Source organism: Hetaerina americana, unplaced genomic scaffold, assembly GCF_022747635.1.
Source record: "Hetaerina americana unplaced genomic scaffold, ioHetAmer1.1.p SCAF_1, whole genome shotgun sequence".
NCBI classification, from domain to species: Eukaryota; Metazoa; Arthropoda; class Insecta; order Odonata; family Calopterygidae; genus Hetaerina; species Hetaerina americana.
Window position 1 is genome coordinate 81,324,626 of NW_027286069.1, and position 9,275 is coordinate 81,333,900.

The 9,275-nt window shown below is 38.5% G+C and overlaps 1 protein-coding gene across 6 annotated transcripts in view; it reads right to left on the reverse strand.

The window, feature by feature from the left end:
* The window catches only part of LOC139693882 (uncharacterized), a 136,819-nt gene that overhangs the window by 122,671 nt on the left and 4,873 nt on the right, over nucleotides 1-9,275 (reverse strand). The window lies entirely within an intron of this gene.

The following is a 9,275-nucleotide window of genomic DNA, read 5'->3' on the forward strand; positions in this document are numbered from 1 at the left end:
ACTACTTTCCGGATGACCCTCGTATATACACGCACACCGGGAAAGGAACTGGCCCCCCTACCCTGATGTGTGAATTTCACACGCCGTCGGGTTTAGTACTGGGTGAACTCTTCCATCACCTACCAAGCCGACTTTTGGGTTGATTACTGTGTTTATGGTTTATGTATATATATATATATATATATATATATATATATATATATATATATATATATATACACACACATCCAATCGGTCAAGGGCATTTATTCAAGCTATCCAAGCAACGGATTAGAATGAAATTTGCAAAAACAAGAAAATATAAAATTAAACAAGTGAAGGATTGCATTAAGGTAGCATTTAAAGTTGTATCCAGCGGTAAATAAATAATAAGTTAGCATAATATTTAACTCCGAAGATCTAAACACGACATGTGTTTAAAACTAGCATATCTTTTTAATATTTCATACAGTGTAATGAATACAATTAAAAAAGAGAATCATATCGTGGGGAAAAAAGGAATAATGTTTTAAATGTCCCATCCTGACTAGCCACCATGGAACCCATACATCTGTTATAGATAAAAAAGAGGAGTGACATGTAGTATGTACTTTTAGTATTTATTCAGTAAGTAATGGGTACTTTTAATATTTCTATATGAATATTTATGATCACAGCGTCCTTTGAGATTTCATATCCATCGATAATTTATTTTATTAATAACAATCATATCATAAGAGCGCTTTAAGACTATTGTGATTCATTCCTTATTAGTATAGTTATGTAAAGCTGTCCATGACAAAGAGTGGTCGGAAAAAATATCATCTTGGTACTCTCCTAATACACGGAAAATGTGTTGAGCGCTCTAAGACTATTGTGTTTCACTACTGATTAGTATAATTATGTAAAGTTGTCCATGACCCAAGAGTGGTTGGAAAAATAATCATCTTGGTACTCTCCTGATGAACAGAAAATATGTTGAGGCCTTCGCAAGCTAAGTAATATGAATGACAGATCGACGGAGTTTTTAATTGCGCTTACGCAAGAAGCTCAAGGTGTAAATTTTCTTCACTTAAGAGATATGGACCGGGGAGCAGGATAAAAAATAAATAAGCTTTTATGTGTAGGTAATTTATCTCAAGCGCGTAATGGATAAGACGAATTAGGCTTTAATGAGCAATGAAGAAACATGGATTTTTACATTGACACACATGCATAATTCCACAAAACTTACACAGGTAAGTTAAATCATGAAGTGTTATGTATAGGTTAAAGATATGAATACATTTAAACAAAGTAGATGATTATCCAAATGCCCAAGAATGCTGTATTTAGAAATGAGAACTGAAAGAATATGAATGAAAACGGCATCATTAAGTGATAATCGTAAAAATCTAATAAATTATGGCCCAAACTTCTTGAAAAATACTTTTCCGAAATATGCGCCAAAAAATATACGAGTTATTTCAATCAAAATCAATTGAAAAACCACACAGAACCTCCAGTGCTTACACAGCCATCAATTTCTAAACTGTCAATGCGCTAAATAATTCTGCATTCTCGGGTTTCACCGCGTCGTTGTTTGATGCTGAAAAACAGTTTCGCCGAAGTTGACCCGAAGGGACCACATATATAAGGGTGGCAAAATTCCGAGTCCCTCATCTTCGACCTGAAGACGCCGAATGCAACTTCGGCGAAACTGTTGTCAGCATCAAACAACGACGCGGTGAAACCCGAGAATTCAGAATTCTTCAAACCACCACCGCCAAAACCTACGCAGCCATATGTCAATGCACTAGTTACAAAACACGGTTACCTTAAACTTTAGACAGAGACAGCACTTGGTTCAACTGGTGTAACAACATGATTCGAATGGTATGACTCAACAACTTTAGGTGTAAGGGGTAGATGCAACCAATAGATAGATATATAGTGGATAGGGGCAACCAATTAAATACGGGGTTTTGGAACTTAAATTGGAGTTGATTTTTTCACAATTTTTTAAATATTTTACTCATGAAATTTTCTATTTTTCAAACTTTCTCGGACATGTGCCAGAGAAATCTAATCCATCGCTTTAAAAGCTATTGTTGCGCCAAAAAGGCCAAAATTAGGTAAGGCTTACATCTAAACTAGGATCGCCGGGAGTTCACGGCGCTTTGGAAATTAAGGACGAATAATCGTATTACATGGATTGAAGAACAATTTGGTGTTTTCCAATTATCCTCGCTCAAAACACCACATTCTCGGGCTGCGATCAAGCGCGCCTTCTCGGTATACCCCTATCCTCTCCACCCCTCAAGCCTTCAAGGTTTCGCAGGTGGAAAAAAGTCGGAACACGATCTGCCAGAGCCTTACCAAGGTCGAGGACAAAAAGCAAGGAAATCGCTTCTCCCGAGACTGCGTGCCACTAGGGACGCGAAGTTGGTTATATCAGCTTGCCCCCGTCGCTTATTCCCTCTTAGGTCAAGGCTAACTCCCTCTCCACCATCGGACTTCCTTTCCGGCTAATACACACAAACACATTCTCTCACGTTAGCTAAAAGGAGACGGTCGTTGGCCTCTGGGAAAGTGATTTCCGTGAGGTTTTCTGAATTAAAGTCGAGAAACTTCTTGAGAGAAAAACATCAAGTCATTAATATGCTGTGATCTGCGTTGGGATCTCCAAACTTCTCATGAGGTTGTACCATTTAGAATGTGGGTAATTTGGATTTAGAATGAATTATAAAAATCCCATCGTGAAATGATGTTAGCATGGCATAAAGTTTTATGTATCCTCAAAACTATATTAATCCTATATTCACATTACTTTAAACATCGTGATCATTAAATTTACGTCTTTAAGACTAAGGGAAAGATTCTAGGTTTTGATTACAATGGAAATTAGTATATTAATTATTTTCCCAAGCTTTTCTCAGCCTCAAGCGTGTTGATACCCCAAGACCTTCACCTACTTAGGATAATTTTCCAGCTCCGAGTGAGCTCCGTTGCCATGAGAAATGTTTTTCTTAAATATTTGCATTCAAGCATTTAACATGAGCCTTTCTTAGAGATTCCTTAAGTTCAATTCATTTAGTAAACAACTTGACTAACAACTTGGGAATGCACTGGTGGATGCTCGGGGTGGGCAACTCGTACAATCGTAATTAGGAAATTAATGCTAAGGTAAGGATACCAGAAAGAATTTCCGGGCGTTAATTTCGATTCCGCTGCGGGAAAAAAGAGTGGAGATACCTCAGGATGTGCTCAATAAGTTCCTCTCTTGTTGAGTTTCTTCCAAGGACCGTTATCTTTACCTAACCTTCGAAGTACAAACATGACGTACTCGCACGTTGGGTACCCTGTCAATCAATTTTATATTCATGGTTCTTCTGCAGCATCATACTCATACTTCCATTTCGTTTAGTCTACTTTCCTCTGCTACTCCATGAAGTCCATGCCTTACAGTCACAGAAATGTATATCCCATTTATAAATTTAATGGGCCGATTATTGCTAGACTCGAACAATTAGAAGACGTTGGCAGTCGTTTCTTAAAATAAGAAGCCTTATTTTCCATTTTCCTTATTCCTGCTTTCTATATTCATATGCTTCTATTATTCCTAATAATCTTGTCGCCTAATAAAGAAAACTCTTCCACTCTTTTCCGTGCGTCTTCACCTAATATTTGAAGACTATCTTCTTTCTTTCAATTGCATAACTGGGCCTTGATTTCATTCTTATTTATTTTGAAGTTTTACTTTTTAATCCCTTCTCACCCATGCTGTCTTTGTTCATCTCATCAGGAAAACTATATCGTCCAGCATGCTTATTCTATTTCCTTGAATACGTGCGCCACATTTTACATATATTTTCCTTGATCCCATTACGTGATTTTCGCGAATCTAAGATCAGGGACGTTAATGAGCAACCCTACCTTACTCTAATTTCTTTATTATACACGAGGGCGGTTCAATAAGTACCCGTGTTAGAAATGAAGAAACCATTTTTTCAAAAACATTCTTTTATTTTTCAGCATAGTCCCCTTTTAGAAAGATACACTTCTCCCAAAGTTCCGGCCATTTTTTGACCCCTCCAAAAAATAGGATTTGCCGAACTCTCCAAAATACGCCTCTGTCTCGGCGATAATTTCCTCGTTTGAGCTAAATTTTTTCCCCGCGAGCCATTTATTCATATTAGGGAATAAGCAAAAGTCGCAGGGAGCCAGATAGGGTGAATACGGGGGATGCGGCAGCAATTCATAACGCAGTTCATGCAGTTTTCGAAGTTGACAGCCGGATCAGCTTGTCCACCGTGAGCAATCGCGGCACCCATTGGGCCGACAATTTTTTCATCGCCAACTTATCATGTAAAATATTAATTGCCGTCCCGGTCGACACACCCACGGCTACTTCACGCACTTTCGTTCGTCGATCAGCGAGATTCATGGCGCGGATTTTTTGAATGATTTCCTCGGTAACCACGTCTGCCGGGCCTCCTGGTCGCTCCTCATCAAAAACAGATGTTCGCCCACGCTTAAATTCGTTGAACCAATATCTAACTCGATGGCGAAGTGTCCCCATAAACAGCATCCAACTTTGTTTTCATCTCCTCGCATTTCTTTCCATCCAAAAACAAAAAGCGAATTACCGAACGATACTGCTCTTTTTCCATCTTAGCGAAAATCACGAAACACATCTTACTCGAATTGCTGCCAAATCCCAACTAACCTTTAAATCAGTCGGAAATTTGGTTCACCGTCGTTTTATAAATGGCAGCACATGATGATAACATAAAATTCCCTAAGTAACGCCCTTTGTCGTCAAACACGGTACTTATTGAACCGCTCTCGTATGCTCTGCATTCACCGTATAATGTCTAACGAGCTTCTTTCGCTGTATTTAATTCGCATTTCTTTTAGAATAAATATTATGTCACAGTCCTCACAGTCAAAGGCTTTTAAAATATCCACGAATGCAATTAAGTTCGTTTGGTCTTCCTGCAAGCTCTTCTGTAAGATAAAGCTGAATTCAAGTCTTATTCCTCTACTTGCAAATCCAAATTAGTCCTCACTTACACATTCTTCCGCTTTCCGCTCCATTCCCCATTCGCTCATTCTTGCTACAATCTTCTATTAATGGGTTTTCAGCATAACTCAACAGCAATCATATAAAGACGATCACATTCTTCCGAAAATCAATCGATATTTCTACTCCTTATACGAGGTCTATTCAAAACTTCCCAAGCTTTTTTATCATAAAAAATACTTCACTAACAAATTATCGGTCAGGGTCCCCTTCAAAGTAGTCTCCTTCCTAACGTATAGACTTATGTCGACAGCGTTTCAGCTTTTTGAAACAGTCCGGGAAAACTTCTTCCGGAATGCTCTTAAGCTCCTCCGTCGAATTTTTCTCTACCTATGGAATGGTGAAAAATCTTTTTCCTTTGAGCATGAAAAATCACTCGTCGCTTCTCAAAACATTGGACCGTTTTCGCCGAATTCTCTCTCTTGGGCGTTTCATAACCCCCAGGTAGTACTCAATGTTGACTGTCTGGCCTTTAGGTAGGTATTCGTGATACACAACCTCCTTTGCATCGAAAAAAACAGCCAACATCACCTTGACATTAGGGCGAACTTGTCGAGCTTTTTTAAGGTAAGGGGATGTTCCACCAAGCCATAATAAAGTCTGCACTTTTTTCAATAACATATCCTTAAACCCATGATTCATCACCGGTTATGATCTTGGTGAAGAAGGTTTCATCCTCTTCAGCTCGATTACACAGGTCTTGACAGACTTGAACTCGATGTTGTTCCCAGTCTGCTGTCTTCAGGCGAGGCACGAATGTGGCGGCGACTCGATAACACACTCTTCTGCAACTTCCCTGACAGTTAACGTCGATTTGCACGAACGAGATCGTTCACTTTCTCGACGTGGGGGTCATCAGTGACGTTGATGGTCTTCCAGAACACTCGTCGTCTTCCACTGATTGCCGTCCCTTTTTGAACCGGGTAAATCACTCATAACACGTGGTACGTTCTATTAAATTCTCACCATAAGCCTTGGTAATCAACTCAAGAGCTTTCGTGAAGGTGTTGCATAGTTTCACGCAGAATTTCACGTAACAACGCTGCTCCTACAGAGAATTCTTTTCCGCGGATCCGATTTTTCGCCGCACTCCACGGAACACCCCTTCACATAAACGGCCGTAGCTAATCAAAAACACAAGACATCAACAAAGTGATTAAGGTAGATTATTTCGCAAGTGTCCGCGGACCAAACAACTCCAAGCGGAGTAAAAAATAACCAACTGGACGGGCGCTATAAAAAATTTCGGGAACCTACTAAATGGACCTCGTATTAGGTTTTATTGCTGCGTCGATGTCTAATTACCGTAATTATGTACTTACCCCAAAGGTAATTCTGCGATCTCTAGGACCATGTTTTCCGGTCAATCCTTCATTGCGACGTCAACTTCAAACGGAGAATTTAGCCTCCTCGTTTATAATCATCAACAGAATCTCTTCCTTGTAATATCCTGATGTGCATTTCCTTTACGACAACAATATTCTCCGAATAATTTTTGCATTTTTTTGCCTTATAATCCTATATACGAGTATTTTTCTCTGAATAATATTTTCATTCTTATGCCTTATAATCCTCGTAAGTTCAATAGTAATTCCACCACTGCTGCCCAGAACGGCACTGACATTATGTCTGCGCTCATTGAACTGGTGTCACCATTGGGCATCTCAGCTTCTCCTACTGCTGCACTTCATCACATTGGATCTTAACTTCTCCGGCTTTTTTTGACAATTTGGACCTTTTGAACCGTTTTGCCCATTTACAATCCTTGAAATTCTTTACTTTCTTCTCTCCTCTCGTGGATCCATTTCTTCGCCATGTCATCCATAGCTTCCTTTCAAAGGTTGCCTATGGCCTACACTTTCTCACGCGGGCTCCAATAATCCATTCTCCTTATACTGCCATCTTTCTTCGATTGGTCCCGTGCTGCTACAATTTTCCATTTTTTCTATTTGGAGATTTGAATTTCATCCTTGGCATAAACTATCATTTATTCTTCACTGTTTATTTTAGCTCTTTAAAATTAAAAATGGCACTTATTTAGTATTTGTTATGCTACTGTTATGATCTTCCTTCAGATAGCATCCGCAGTCCTTTATATGATTCCTAAATGTATTCTTAAAATGATTTAGTCAACTTGGCATCTCCTTACATTATATCCTCTTGAATTTTCCACGCACACCTATTGGATTTCTTTGACGAGTGAATTTCAATCTCCACGGATAATTTGGTCCTTCCCATTTTATACTATATTCTTTTATTTCAGCAATATCATCATTCTGCCACTTGCTCAACGTCTTGGTCTGTCGTAGGCATGTAACCTTTTACCACTACGCTATCCACGGGTTATGTCGCTGCATATTTTCAACGCAGGCAATCGGCGACATCATCAGGTACGTGATGATGTCGTCTACGTGTCGACACCGGTGGTACCGAAATAAATTTACTGTGAAAATATGCATAGTTTATTTATTCCGCGGTCATGGATTTTCACCAAGTTAAACCTGAGATGAGTGAATTCTTCTCAGCAGTACTCTTCCACAGTATTATGCCCCCTCCCATAATTACATTCATAAAGCTTGGGTGAAATGTCTTCAACAAGTAACTAACACTCCAAAAGTCTCCAACTTCGGATCAATTCATCGACGTCTATCGTGTCTGACCCCTTTTTACTCAAGTATCGTATATCCTATAAACTCTCCATCCTACCGCATTCCCGACGTCAGCTTAATATTCGAATCGGAAGATGATTAATACATTTGACTGATGTCGATTAGTCTCCACCCGGAGATACCTGTTTTTTTACGGCGCTGTAAATTGATTCCCAAGGCCCACACCAGTGTATCTGGCAGATTAGGATTTAAATCATTAAATGGAAAAAAAATTCTCGTATGATAACTGAAAATTTCAAACTTTTAAACGTTTAAGTTTGCACAGTAAAGCAGAGATTGTTGAGTATAATTATGCAGGTGTGAATCGCCACCTAAAGACCACAGAGAGATAAATGACCACATTTCCTCACAGTCATTTTATTTTTTGGGGTTACGAGGTAGAAGAGACTCCATAGTCTCAATCTCGCCCCAAAATAAGGACGAATATCTATCTATTATTAAGGTAAAAAGTCACTACAGGAACCTTATGGTCTCCATTTCGCCCGAATAAAGACTCTGATCTATCTGCATTGATGGCACTATCTAAAAGGTAAAATGATAAAATGAACAGACAACTCCACAACCGATTAATAGATTTCCTATAACGCACCACTTCATACATGCTACGTAACAATAAGCTTTACTGTTTCAATCCTGCTCACTGGTTCTGTATCAATATTTCGATAGATAATGCGCGCTCGGTCGGTAATTTCTTTACTAAAGATCCCGCATAAATCTGGCTCTAAGAATTATACACAACGTGGCCTAGACTGGGGCAATCAAAAAATGATGAAAGAAGACACTGGTTTTCCACAGAGAATTTTTTTTTAAGATCTAGGTTTCGTTACAGCGTAACATCTTCAGGTCCCTGTAGCGAAACCTAGATCTTAATTTTTTTAAATTCCACGTGGAAAAGCAAAGTCTTCTTTCATCATGAAGGATTTCCACCATGTTACGCCTGAAACTGTGTCAGGCATTAAGAAAGATAACGCGGGTAGGGACCCCACTCCTGGACTGTGTTACACACAAGACAACCATACCAATTTTTCCCCAAAGTAAAAAAATGTTTTAAGTGTTTTATTTCGGAGCGGCATGTTGAAAATAAATCATCAATTGGGACGTGAAATCCAAACGTAGCGTACAATGAAGGACCACTAATGAAAGAAGTAGCTGACGATAGAAATTACTTATTTTTTTACAATTGGTATTCAATGGTAAGATTGAATCGGTGCAATTAATTTGATAAGGATATTAAATAATATATTGACTTTAAAATAATTCGACTCAATTATTTGAATTTTCATCCATAACTCTCTAAACAATTAAATTCCAAATAAGTTTTACATATTCAAAGCAATCTACACATTTGCAGATATTTACAATTTCCGTACATTACAAGAAAACTTCACAGCAAGAGTAACAAAACTTAATTGAGCATAATATTTTTCATAAACTTGCAGTTCTTATTTTTCTCTGTCTACCGTTCTTATAGAGAATCAGAAGTTATTGATAATATTCAAAGAATGTCCGTATCCTCAGCACAATTTGTTCAGTAACGTTAGATGGCTTTATGAAGCATTCAT